This window comes from Triturus cristatus, chromosome 4_1, assembly GCF_964204655.1.
Source record: "Triturus cristatus chromosome 4_1, aTriCri1.1, whole genome shotgun sequence".
NCBI classification, from domain to species: domain Eukaryota; kingdom Metazoa; phylum Chordata; class Amphibia; order Caudata; family Salamandridae; genus Triturus; species Triturus cristatus.
Window position 1 is genome coordinate 865,849,653 of NC_140585.1, and position 14,295 is coordinate 865,863,947.

Sequence of the window (14,295 nt, forward strand, 5' to 3'; positions counted from 1 at the left end):
TTCCCTGATTTCCTCTCAGCTGGAATGACCCTGGCCTAACTCAAGGATTTTTATGATGCCATGCACTCCATCTTTGGGCGTACCGGGTCCTTGCTGGTTTACTGCCGGTGGGTTGTCCCTCAGTGCTAGCCGGTCCCTCTGGATCTGCTCCGGGATCGACGCTGATACCGACACCAACCCATTTGTTCCCATTTCCGGCACCACTGACGCCACTCGATGAAGAGGAAGAACTATCCCCCTTGATGTCAACATGGGTGTGGTTGCCGGCCGAAGCAATGAAGCCGACGTAGACTTGCCAGTCTTTGACAAGCCCACCCCCCTATGGAGGAAGAAAGGTAATTAGGTAATTCGCTATGGTAATGCATAGGTTTACAAAAGGTCCTTGACCTGCAGGTGCCTTCTGTCGAGGTCAAGACCAGAAACTTGACTGAGGTGCTTCAACTGGTGGTTAGTTTTGTAAAGCCAATAATCCCTTTAATGAGGCTCTCATCAACTCTCTCCTGGGAATCTGGACCAAACCCTGCACAGGGGCTCCTGTGCATAGCATAATTGCCTGCTGCCATCATCCCACCTGTGAATATCCAACCTTACTCTCCCAGCATCCTTCTTCTGAGAGCCTTGTGGTACATGCCTAGACAGCCAAACTGAATCTGAGCACATTCCCTAGCACCCCACCGGATAGGTAATCAAAAAGGCTGGACACCTTTGAGAAGAGGATATTTTCTTCCACCAGCTTGGCATTGCTGTTGGTGAATTCCAAATGCTTGCCGCTTGGGCGATGCACTTATGCCTTGTGGGACTCAGTTGCACAGCTGCTGTTCATGCTCAAGGAAGAGGGCTAGGCCATCTTGAACCAGGCATTGATTGATGGTCGCAACACTGCGAAGTTCTTCGTTCGGTGTGGACTGAACACCACCGACTCACTAGGCAGGGCCATGCCCTCCACAGTGGTTCTCAGCTGTCATGCTTGGCTGAAGTCGACTGGGTTTTCGGGGAATGTCCAATCTTCCCTTTCTTTTTGATGGCTCTTACCTATTTGGCGATAAGGGTGACACAGCACTCAAGAGGTTTAAGGAGACTTGGATCCTTGGGTTCCTGACAACAACACTCCACCTTTTGCCCCTTCCATGGCTGTGGCTTCCAAACACACCAGCAAGTCCAGACTTACTCCTAGGCCAGAAGGGGTCCCAGTTTTTTTCATATCTAGTGACGCAGACCTCACAGTGGACATGGAGCCCACACCCAGCATACTGTCAAGTCCCCTGCCCATCTGGCTGCAGTAGCATACCCATCCCTAGTGAGCCGGAGCAGGCACCACCTGCCCAAATGGCAAGCAATAAACTCCAAATATTTGCTCCAAATTGTACAGCAGAGTTATGCCCTTCCATGTCTGGAACTCCGCCGCCCTTGCCACAATTCTCAGAACAGCTGACGGAGAAGCATAGCTTTGCTTCGTCAAGAAGTACAGGTCCTGTTGGCCAAAGGAGCCATCGAGAGGGTGCCATGAATCCGAAGTAGGGTGGACGTGGTTGTTATTTCTGCTACTTTCTGTTGCCAAAAATGAACTGAGTGCTGTGTCCAATCCTGGATCTTCGGCCTCTCAACGCCTTACTATGGGAAGAGAAATTCAGGTTGCTCACTTTGGCTCAGAGACAGGATGATAGCACAGGACCATCAGGATGTATATTTCCACATTCCCATTCTGCAGGCCCACAGATGTGTCCTGTGGGTCAAAGTGGTCCAGGAGCGTGTCTAGTTCTCATTGCTCCCCTTAAGCCTCATCAGTGCCCCTCGGGTGTTCACAAAAGTGATTGCGGTGGTTGCAGAACATCTTTGGAGGTCATGGATTCCAGTCTTCCCCTATCTTGATGACTGTCTGTTAAAGTTGAGCTCTCCCCAGGCAGTTGTCCCCCACTTCCAGACTATGGCATACCTTCTGCATTTGCTGGTGTTCACAATCAACATGCCAAAGTCACACCTGACTCCTTCTCAGACACTCCCTTTCATCGGAACCATTCTGGACCCAGTGCAGTTCTGCACATATCCTCATGAGTTGAGAGTATGGGGCACTTGGGCTATGATTTTAATCTTTCTGCCTCAGTCTTGGATCTCAGTGAGACTGACTCTGAGGTTGCTCTTTCTGATGGTCTCCTGAATCCTGCTGGTGAAGCATGCCAGAGGCACAGGCTGGCTCTGCACTGGGACCTGATGTCTCAGTGGGTGCAGCACGAGGGTAATCTCTCCGACCTGGTCCAGATCTTGGTGGAATCTGCACTAGATCTGCAGTTGTGATTGACGAATCGCGATTGGATCAGCGGCAGACACCTTTTCCTTCCCCACCCGGAGCTCAGAGTGGTGACTGATCTTTTTGCCACCTTTCTTGATGTATTTATTAATTCTTTTTGGGTGAAAACGCCCATACTGTGCTTTCACTTTAATGTTAGCCGCGCCCCCCTCCCCAGACACAGCTCACCATAACCGGAATACGGCGAGCAGCATCCAAAGAAAAGTGGACTCCGTTTGCGAGAGCCCCAGCCACCGGCTTTAGAAATGACAATGCCCTCCATACTCGTGCTGCTTTTAAAAACACAGAAACAAAGGCACTGTCACCTACAACACCAACAGCCTAAACTCTTGCAAATGCAAGACCTATTGCATTGAAAATGCTTGTTGAATGCTTTTACCATGACTAAAGTGCGAGCCTGACCCTTTTTGCTTATTACATCAATACCACATCAATTTCTCATTAACAATACCAGTACCTACTATCCTCCACCAATACTACTGCCTTCAACATTGCCACAGTTAGTATCACTATTAGGACCACAGGCAACTATGTCACCACTGTCACGCCCTCCCATTTCTATACCACCAAGGCCACCTTGAATACTACCACCACAATACCATTCCGACCACCATTGATACCACAAAACCAACACTAAAAGGAGGTACTGGATGAGTTGGTTTAAGAGAACAGTCCTGATCCTGTGCAGTCGAGCAAAGAATAGCAATTGAAGGTCCAGAGTGGGATGGAGAGAGGCCACAAATATGTCTAGACCGAACCTCAGTTTTAGGAAGTGGTAGGCAAACCTCCAGAAGGTGCTGAAAGAAAGGGTGGAATGGAAATGTATAAAGTGCATAGTGGTGAGATAATGCTCTTCTGTGTCTTCAATAAAATCAAGACTTCCCTTCATTAATTATAAGGAATATCCACATCTTATTGTAAGACCAGCAGCTCTTATTACACTTGTTTAAACCGTATCACTGACTGAATTAACTTAATGAGGAACTGGTTTATAATAGAAGGTTTGGAAAGTTTGCACAATGGATCATTCTGCTGATCCGGAAAGGTCCTGTAGACTTGCATTGGCCATACCTGGGAAGCCATAGCCTTCTTGTAATATGTGCCCCAATGGAATTGATATAAATATGGACTAAATTCATAACCCATAAGACCTATTGGGCCAAGGTGGGGAAAAAGGCAGCCCCATGAGGTCTTATAAAGGAAATTAGGGGCTGAGCAACAAAGGGAAATCTCAGATTTTCATATATTTCAATATAGATATTCAGGCAGTTATCCACACTAAGTTTGGGTTTAAGAGGAAAATACAGATAATGAAAAGTCATTAAAGTAGTCTTATTTCTTCTATAAATGTTGAAACATACATCTGAAAGTGTATGATGAGTAAAAAAAGAGTTCAAGGCTGTGGCATCTGAAAGATATAGTGACATGAAACATAAAACCATTACAAGTTTAACAGAGAGCAACTTCAGGGTTTAGGAAGAGTTGTCAGAAAGCAAGGACACACATTTGGAACCAAATTAACACCCTTACTTAGGAACTGGAGGATTAGTAAATACCACCTTTAAATGACGACAGACCTGGGTATGTTCTCCAATAGGTCTTCCTTCAACTTAGATTTGTTCTGCTGTGGTAGCTGATCTGTAGTTGTTGGGTGTTCTGTAGAGTTTTGCCATGGAAGTCAAAAATGTTAACGACTAGAACTACATCCACTGAAAAGGGATCAGAAACTCTGCCAACCCACCAGCTTTTCCAAACTGTCCATGCTCAGTTGTAAGCCTGGATAGGGCCTGGATCCCAAATTTGGTGGATGAGTTGAGCAGTGTCTGAAGAAATGCCTTGGGTTCTCCACCTGAGCCTTGAACATTTCCAGGCTTTGAGAACCAGGGACTGGTTGAGGACCAGACCATGGAATTGACCCTGGGAAATGAGCAGCAGATTGTGAAAAAGTGTAATGAGAATTGGACAATCAAATAATCATTCAGACAGCATTGGGACTGTGAACAAAACGTGGACTTCCAAAAAAAGATTCAATAAGACTAGAGTTGATGATAAATCTAGCATGCAACTCTGGAAATGAAAATAAAGGGACAAAAGGCCTAAATGAGGTCTTAAGACCAGTCTTGTAAGATGAAATCCGTAGCAAGCAACTTGGAATGTGGTTTCCAGCTGCAAAAGAAGGAAGATGAGTGTTTAAATGAGAATCCAATAGATTGATAGATTGATTGAGAAAGGACCCTATTTCAAAAAGCTTTTCTCCAGCTTTTTGAATAAAGAAGGGTGCAGTCACCAACCGCGGTAATGTTGGAGACTTCTTGAGCACATGTGGGCGATTGTGTTTAGCATCCTCAGAAAACATTCTACTTGGATGTAGATTTTGTATTGAGGGCAAAATTCCCTAAAACGTTTGGCTGGTTCCTCCAAGGGTCTAATTTTCGTGCTTCCAAAATGAAAAATATATTTGAATGCTATCAAATTCTCCATGTGCAGGAGAATGGACCAGAATACCTTAGTTTTAGCGACACTTGGGATCACAAAATAGAATGCATTCATCTCTAAACAGCTTATATGCAGAGACAACTCCTGTTTTGACCATGTACCACCATTCAAAAACTAGCCACATTTTCCTCTCCAGCCCACAAATTTGCATCTGATTCGGTTGCCAGATCTAGGGTGGAAGAAAAAAATGCTCTTCCATGCTAGGTATTTAGGTGATTGAGCCACCATTGAAGTTCTAGATGATCCTCCTGATCTAGTGTAATGACAAAACAAACCATGGTAAAGTTGAAGAATCTGTCCCGGTAGTGAAGAGGACCTTGAAAAGCACTTGTAAAGAGGATGCCGGATGCCCACCAAATGAGCCCAAAGTCTCTGAGATACTGTGAAATTGTTGAAAATTTGACACATTTCCTATTTTATTGCTTCCAATTGGGCTTGAGGTTACTGTAGAACCGATTTTTCCAAATCTGTCAGGAAATCCAGGAATTCTGTCTGCTTGGAATTGATGAGATTGGACCTTTCCTTGTTGAGAACAAACCCTAGACTCTGATTTAGCTACAGAAATATGTTATAGAGGTAACGTTTGATTCTGGGCCCGGAAAAAAGATGTTGTCTATATACACTATTAACCTGGGCTCATAGGCTGGCTACAAAAGGTTTCAACACAGTTATAAAGCACCTCATTGCTGAACACAGGTCAGATAATAGACAAGTGTAACAATAAGTCCTTTTGTTCCGTTGGAACTCTAGGAACTTTCTGCATGGCATGTGAACGGGACGAGTCTTCAAGATCCAGATGAACAATTGTTGCTTCTTGCAAGGTAGTGGCAAGCAAATCTGTTTCATTCTCTCCCAGCCATAACAAAAGCACAAGATCAGACGATTGTTTTGACAAAGAAATGGACTATATCAAGAAAAGCAAATATTAAAACATATAAACTCAGTACCTTTATGAAGTTGTCATAAAACAGCATCCTAATAGTTTGTGGTCCAGATTCTTTAGTCTCCATATTTCATAGTTTGGAATCCTCTTCCTTCTCTTGTGAGCAACCAGGGCATTCACATTACTGAGAAGGCAAATTGCCCCATTTGAAAGTACAGTAGGCTAATTTTCTGATACTTCCATCCTTGCCTCTTTAGCAATATCAAGATTCTAGTTAGAGGCCCAGTGATTTCTACCAACGTATTCTGGTGATTGAACAGACACAATCTACTCCTTTTTTGGGATCTTTGCCAACCTTAGAAAAGAACAATAATATATTAGGGTTGATGGATGGTGTTCCACTAATATTATCAGGCAGTGAGAGACAGGAACATTCAAAATGTAGTCTGCTGCAGTTTGTTGACAGCTTGCCTTAACCAACAAGAAAAATAATGAGATAAGTGGGCAGCAGGCACCTTCTCTGTAAAAGTGATGAACATATCTGGGAGCAAAGATTGATTTGCTTGCTGCATCCATAACTGGAAATTTAAAATTATCAAAGGAAAAATTGTCATCAGAGGGGGGATGCTTTAAGCATCTTCCTGCAGGTCCAAATAGAATATGAATCCTCTAGATCACCGATACGATTATTATCACCATCCATATTCTAAGCAGCTTCATCTTTGTCATTCAGTTAAACCACATCAATCTAAGTGTGGTGCTTGTTTGCTGAATTATTAACCTTTCAGCTGACAAGACCTGAAGAATCACCACCCTTTGATAAAGGGGATTGCTTTGCACCCATCTGAGCTTCAGGGATATGCTTTGCACTCCAAGAGGATGATAATTTATTTTGTCTCTTTTGCCAGACGTCCAAGGACCCACTAGGCAGATCATCACATACAATATTTTTTTAGGTTATATGGTTGAGGTTCCAGACTTTGCCAGCGCTTACAACTTTTGCCCAATGAAGAATCTCCTGTGGATTTTTGCAGTAAACATTTACTTACTGATGCCTCTATGTATAAATATATATTTTAAATATTTTGCATTGAGAAAGGCATGGCTTGTTGAACAAATTTATGAATAGAGTCAATCAGGATATCCCTAAAACCGGGCATCCTGATCCTGGTTGTAGAAAAAGGAACAGCTCTCTAGACATTTTTATAAAATATCTAAATATAAGGAAGGTTGGGAGACTAGAACACGTTGCCCAAGGTAATAAAAATACAATATTACGCACAGTGAAATATGAATCTCCTACTGTTAATTACTGGTCAAATTATGCTTAATATTGCAACTGCCACAGATCGGCATCAAACACTTCTTTGTAAAGCCATAGTAGGGATACTGATCTAAGACAGGCTTTGTGTCAAGATCAACAAACTGCTTGAGAAGCTCCACGTGCCCTATGCAAAGCTGTGCGTGAGAGAGTGGAACGCCCTATTAGCAGACGAGAAGCAGCTTCAGAGTGACCTGCCGTTCTAGAAGCAAGGAGCCAAAGACCGCACCTCATCAGCCACAGAAGCCATTGATCGATGAATGAATGTGAATGGCTTAGCTCTCGACAGCATCGTCAAGAAGGGGCCTAGGCAGATGAGCATTAAGCACACCACCAGTACTCAGCACCAATGCCACAGCTGAGAGGTATCAGACAAGCATCCTTGACTGAAGCAGTTTGCTCTTGCGCAACGGAAGACAAGGTTCGCAAAAAACTAGAAAGGAGGGGGTGTTGCTTCCGGTCAGTACTATTGATAGGCTACCTGCATGATGGAACACTCAAGTGCTTATATTTTTTTATTGTTACTTTCAATGAAACAAGGGTAAAGTAGTTGTTTCTGTCTTGGCTGCTATTCATTTAAAGCAAGGAAAGAAAACTTAATTGGAGCCTCCAGTCTTGTAAGTAAATGCTACGTTTAGCTCAGCTAGACAGCATTTAATAACCAGCATTTTCTTAGCTGATAGGTTTTGCCTCTACTACTAGGCGCTGACCTATTGGCGTTGTAATTATTTTTTATTTGCTGCTGCTAATGTAACTCGTAGTTTTGTCACTATTAACTAACTAGCTATTGAACTGGATCACAAACATTGATAAATGGAAATCATTCCAAAGTGTTTTCCCAGCATGTACATGCATACGGTGGGCATTGTGAAATGGAATTCCTTACTCTTTATAACAATTATTTTTTTAAATACAAAAAAGATATCCAAGCCTCCAACCTTTTCTGTAGTAGGAGGTACTTTATATTTTGGAAATGTAACCATTTTTCTCCAAACCTCAGTTTATGAGCTTTGAAAATAAACACATTTTCATCTCAAATACACATTTTTGTGTTTTCCTATACATATATTAATTTAAACATTCAAAAGCTTCTAATTTGGTATGCTGTGTTTCAGACGGGACGATAAGCTACTTTTAGGTAGCTCACAAGCTACTCGCAGGCGCCATACCTATAAAGCAAATTGCATTGTATACATCAGCCAATATGTTTAACATGCATGTAGTCTTAAAGCAAACATACACATTCACACTTGTCGCAAGAAAGCACTGGAGCTGGAACTAGGGGTGCTGCAGCACCCCTTCAATTCAATTACACAGTTTCCAAAAAGAAAGAAGACAGAGCTCCAGTAGTGCATTCGTTGAAAGATTCTCTGTAGCAATGTAGGTAAAAATGTTCTACGGTCTGGACACGAAGACACCATTTTCCAACCATTTCTCCATCTGAATCCTCCTGGACAGGTTTTGGCACTTTGTACTCAACTACACAGAGACGCAGGCACTGCATTAAAGGAACCAATTACACACACTTTAAAACCAAATAACAAACAAAGGCCGCTTTTCAATATACTTCACCCAGGGAATAGATTTAAGGGAGTGTTCCTTATTATTATTTTATGCTGCAGCCTTCCATTCATTAACTTGTAGTCATTCACTTTTCTGCATTCATCAGGTTTTATAGTCAGTTGTACTGACGCACTTCCAGATCTGTTCTAAAGACATGAAAGACATGCAGTCTCCCTTTTCACCGATATCGAAAAGGAAGCAATTAGATTGAAACCACTCCATGCACATTATCTGTAGGATGAAGATAGTACTAAACCGCGAGGCCACCACTGCAATGGAAGTAGAACATTAAAATAAAAGGCATTTGCTATTTTATGTGAGTACGCATTTAAGCAGCTCCTCTCTTCCTTCTTCAGCATGACTTTTCTCATTTTAAACCCCTTTTCACAACACTATTACCAAATATGAACTGAAAGCATTTGAAACTTTAGACCTCCACGTTATACAGTATACTTCTTTGACCAAAGTTTGGGAAAGAAAAATTAACAAATTGGTGTTGGACTGGGTGGGTTTAATAGGGTGTATAAACTGATAAAGGAAGCATACCCTTCTTCAATGATCAGATTCACTTTCATATTTTCATCTCTGTAAACACCTTGGATGCCAGACACATTGAAATTCCGTTTCCATGTGAAAGAAAACCAGAAATCCCTCTCACAATCGGAGAAAGCAAGTTGCTTCAGTGCTCGGGGGCCTCTGGTGCATCCTCAGAACTTGCAGCTTTCTTTGTTGTCCGTGTGCAACAGCTTGTGCCACATTTTCTTTCAGTCAGTAAAGATAGAAACATTTAGCAAGGTAAGAATTTTTTTTTATATGGCTGCCGCAGCATGCTTACATGCAAATGCATACGTCCGCAGAAAAATGATATGGCTGCCACAGCATGATGACGTTCACATGAATACGTCAGCAGTCTCCAGTGGCCACTCTGGCTTTTATTTTTACTTACCATTACAAGATGACAGACGCCTATGATTGATTGTATTTTACGTCCGCCACTCGACAATAGTGGCATGTATACCAGTGCATTATGTTTTCTTTGTATGTCATGTTTTGTCTTTGATACTCAATTTTTGTACAATTTTTTTCTCATTTTTTCTTGTGTCTCTACAGAGCATTATTTTCCGGAGTTTTTGTGCAGGAGTACATTTCTGACACTTTTTAGGGTTGTTTTCTATATAATAGGAATCTTGGGTACTGAGACAGCCCCATTAGGTCGGTTAGTGGATAGTAGGATAACAGTGATATTAGCTCCTAGTAAAATGTTTTGTTTAGCTAACTGACCAGAGACTGTAGGTTCTGAAGAAGGCCACTCACCTTGTGGGGCATAGTAGGAGAGCCGAAACATGTTGACCATGATGGGAAATATGGCAATTAATTCCTTGTTGTTCGTCCCTTTGTTTCCTTCTAATCCTATCAGGCTATCCTCTAATAAATCAATAAGTTTGGATAACCTTAGATAGTTCATAAGGTCGAAGGTATGCGAATTAGGATGGGGGGGCATTTGGTCCCTTTTTTTGTATCTCATTAAGCAGTGTGTCAGCGGTAAAAATATTGTAAAGTATTGAGGAGAATGTAAAATATCGGATGTAGATTGTACTCTCCAGTGCATAGAGGATGTTATGTTAGATCGATGATGGTTCAGGGGCATGTAACTACTGGTTGGAAAAAAAAAATAATAATAAAAAAAAAAACCTTAGATAGTTTTAATCTTCATTCTGGATCTCTGGTCAGTGTGGAGTATACACTCCACTGTTATGAGTTTGAACAAAAAAGAACTCGCTCCTACACTTAGTGTGATAGTAGCCCACCTTGAATTTGGGTCCAGGTTGTGTAAAGCCCGATGATAAAGAATGCCACATCTAGATGTGAGTGAGGGCCATGCTTTTCACAGAGGGATCTCTCCTCAAATTAGCATTAATAGCTGAATACTTATTTTCTTTTTTTTCTATGTTTAACGTAGCAAGGCATCACCAAGGGGCACACTGATTATGCCATGGATTACCGTTGGGAGAGGTGTCGTGAAAAATATTAAGGGAAGGAGAAGGTGAAGGATAGGCTTTAGAAGGGAGCAATATGAGGAGCGTGGGTGGGATAGGGAGAGGAGGGGAGGGGAACCAGGAGCTAGAACACACATGGGCTCCCATGGAGCACAGAAAGAAACGAGCATTGGCTAAGCCAATAGGTCTCGCCTTTGGGATAAACTGGCTTTCCTATACTTTTAGCTTATGGTAGTCTGCATCGGTAAAAGTTTTGCTGTAGTGTGAGTGCATTGTTTTCTGATCCAAGACGGCAGACACTGTTTTGATCGGTAAATAAAAAATATTTTAATTTAAAAAAATCTCATTTTGGTAGCTCAAAAGTGTTTTTTTGTGTGCAGAAAATGACAAAGCAGCAAATGGCAGCTCCAAAGCCCTTAAAAAAAACATAACATTAATTAAAAAAATGTTATCAACAGGGAATTGTAGACCAGGGAGGAGAGGGGGTGCTCAAGGCCAGTCGACCACCCACACAAAAACCAAAATTATATAAAAGTGGTAGGGAAGCAATTGACTAGCAAGAGGGAGAGATGAGGGAGCACCAGGGAGTGCACAGGTGTGGTGGGTGTTTGGGGGAGGGAAGCAGAACACAAGAGAGACAGATGTATAGAAACCACCCACATTTCCAGAAACCAATCAAATCTATCCCATATTATGTTGACTTTCAAGCACAGAAGGTGTCAAAGACAGTAACTGAGTACTGAGGCACATAGAGATGAACAAACTGATCCTGGATTCATGCTGAAAGCTCACAAACCTAGCCCTGTATATTATTCTAAAAGACCAACGAAAACCAACAAGCTTATACCAGAAGCTGTAGCAGAAAGCAAAATCACAGTGATTGCTTGCCTTGCACACTTTGCATAAAAGGCCAAGCGGGCAGTGCGAACCCTCTCTCTGCTAGTACTGCAACTCTGATCCGAAATGCAAATCATAGTAAGGGTTACGTTATCAATGCTAAATAGAATAAACAGTGACAGTAATAGGCTGTCTCAATGCATATTACCCTTGGAAAGCAGCAAAATTCACTGAGAAGTGCAGCCACTACACATGTGTGCATTGACACAGCATTTTGCTCTGAGCACCGTGCGCCATCCGGTCCACCAAGGAATACATGGCTGCACTTCTTCAGGGCTCCTCATCTTGATGGCGGTGCCAAAGACCTCTCCCTCCTAGGAGCAGCCATCGCCGCAGCACTATAGCCAGGCTGCCTTCAGACTAGACTCATTATATTCCCAGAGGGAAAGCTGGCTGTCAAGCCGGTCTGGCCAACACAGGCTTCACTGTGCTCGTAATCAGACACAGATGGTGCACTGGCTTTTCTGATCCCACATCATGCGTTTTCAAGCATCAAACACATTCAAAACGACAGGGGAGAGGATGTGGCATATCAACCAGAGATGCCAACTCTGGAACTGGGGACCCAGGTTTGAGTCTCTGCGTTGGCTCAATATCCGGGGATTCTAGGTAAATCACTTAAATCTCCCCGTGCCTAAAAAAACAACAATGAACATGTCCTTGTGTAATGTAAATGGTGCTCATGGAAAGTGCTCCAGTAACTTTGGGTCAAGTTCGCACTATATAAAATGACAAAACAAATCTAAATTTTGAATGTGCTCCCAGTTAAGGCCTCTCCAAAGATATGTAGGTGTCATTTCCGATGCTGTCAGCAATGGATGTAATTTTCCCTCACTCTTTGTGTGGAAGATGTATTACTCGTGGTCCTAGAAACAATTTAGTCTGGTGGGCCCTATGTAGAAGGAGAGACTTATAAACCGCATGAGTGATAGCACCTGCATTGCTTCACTATCATTTGAAGTTCCACGCTCTTGAGCAATGGATGAGTGTAACCTGAATGATCGCGTGGATTTTGAGGGGGATCTTGTTGACCAGTTGCAAATGGTTTGTGTTGCATATAAGATCTGACATGGATTTTTGAACACCTGGTGCCCAGCAAAAAGAACAAAAACAAGAAAAAAAAGTGCAAGCGCTATGGAGGGAATAGCAGGCAGGTGGAGTGGGAGGGGGGAAGAAATAGTACCTCAATCACGACGGGAGCAGAAGATGGGCTTGGATTAATTTGAATCAAACTGTTCTTGGCACCTGCTCCACAGAAGTGATCAGAAATTAAATTTTGCCTTCACTGGCCATTTAAGGATGATATAAAGAGTGTTGTGAAGCCTACAAATGGTAAGCAATAGGTGGGCACCAAGCCCTTTATGTATACAATAGTGTCTCGCAAGCGAGACACATGCGCTAGCACATGATGTCTCAGGCTCGACCCTAAAAACGAGTTCCCAGATATGAACTGTTGAATGAGGCATGTCATACAATCAAAAGGATTGAAAAGAAGCTAATCTCTGTGGAAGGGACAAGCCAATAAGAGAAAAAACAGCCATTAAATAAGAAGAAATCGGTTGAGACTGTTAAGAAAGTCAATCAGAGATGAGCAGTAGGATTATCCAAAGGTGTCTGTAGGTGAGACCTGAAAAAATACCCTTCCAGTTGTAAATGAAGGAGATTAGAAGAATCTCCATAGTAGGATGTAAACTATGAATTGGACTTCCCACAGAGATCGCTTGCCTGGACACACTGGTTTAGTTTAGATCAAAATTGAAATCTTTGTATTCTAGTAGCTGTTTTGTTTTCTGTGTATTTTCTACAGTTCTAATTTTATCCCGGAGTGATTGGGATTATTTTGGTACGTGTTATACATAATTAAAAAGTTGTCCTTTCTCTGGATAACTAAGAGTGTTTTCGGTTGATTTCCTAAGGTATTTATTTTAACCAAATCAGCATTTGACAGATTCCTTCTTTGAGGGTTCATCTTCTGCATGTGTTTATAAAACTTTTTGATATAAGAGAAAATGTTGATGTTTGGGTGAACTTCGAGTGATTGCCTTCATACAACCGAACACCCCCTGTCAAAATCCATGAGTAAGGTAGCATCAGCTTCTAGAGAAAAGTCTAATGGGAGACCAAAACGCAATCACACACTAATGTATTTGTTTCATATTGTAATACCCCTTTACTGTCTGCCCACTTCCTAGTCCCTGTGGACCTAAAGATATTTGAGTTACTGAAATACTCTACTCGCTCATAGTCTTCTACCACATGGGTAGTACAATACACTTCAGGGATGCTCAGCCCTCTCCGGTTTTAACTTGTTCTTGTTTACTTCCCTCTCGTTTTACCCCAGCCTACAATAAAAACCTCAGCAGTATCCACAAGGTTGCTCTGAAGTACAGAAAATGCTTGTTGCATTGGCATTACCTGTGTACGATTATTGTCAATAGCCCGAGCCGTCATTTGCGTTACATGATGTGATCCCGAGATGGTCAGGAGGCGTTCACTTTATTTTTGACCTTCAGCCGTTGAAGAATTGTCAAATTCTTTTCACATTCACTTTGAACTCTCCTGCTTAGACGATTGACATCCTCCTCATAGGGATTAGCTATGCTGTGCTCTGCTGACTTTAAAATACCACCTTCCTTTTCATGAAAAACATCATTCGTTGAGTGCTTGGTTGAGGAAGCTTCAAGACCCCTATAAATGCACTTCTTTTCTTTCTAAAGGTGTTTGTTGATTTCCTGTTTTCTACAAACTACTGCTTTCATAAGCTTTGGGATCACACCTGTCCTAACCTGAGCAATCCAATCATTTATATGTTTCTTATGCCCTTGCACCATCT

General features: G+C 42.2%; 1 protein-coding gene across 2 annotated transcripts in view; it reads left to right on the plus strand.

Moving 5' to 3' along the window:
• Nucleotides 1-14,295, plus strand: part of MKLN1 (muskelin 1) — a 653,324-nt gene that overhangs the window by 543,557 nt on the left and 95,472 nt on the right. The window lies entirely within an intron of this gene.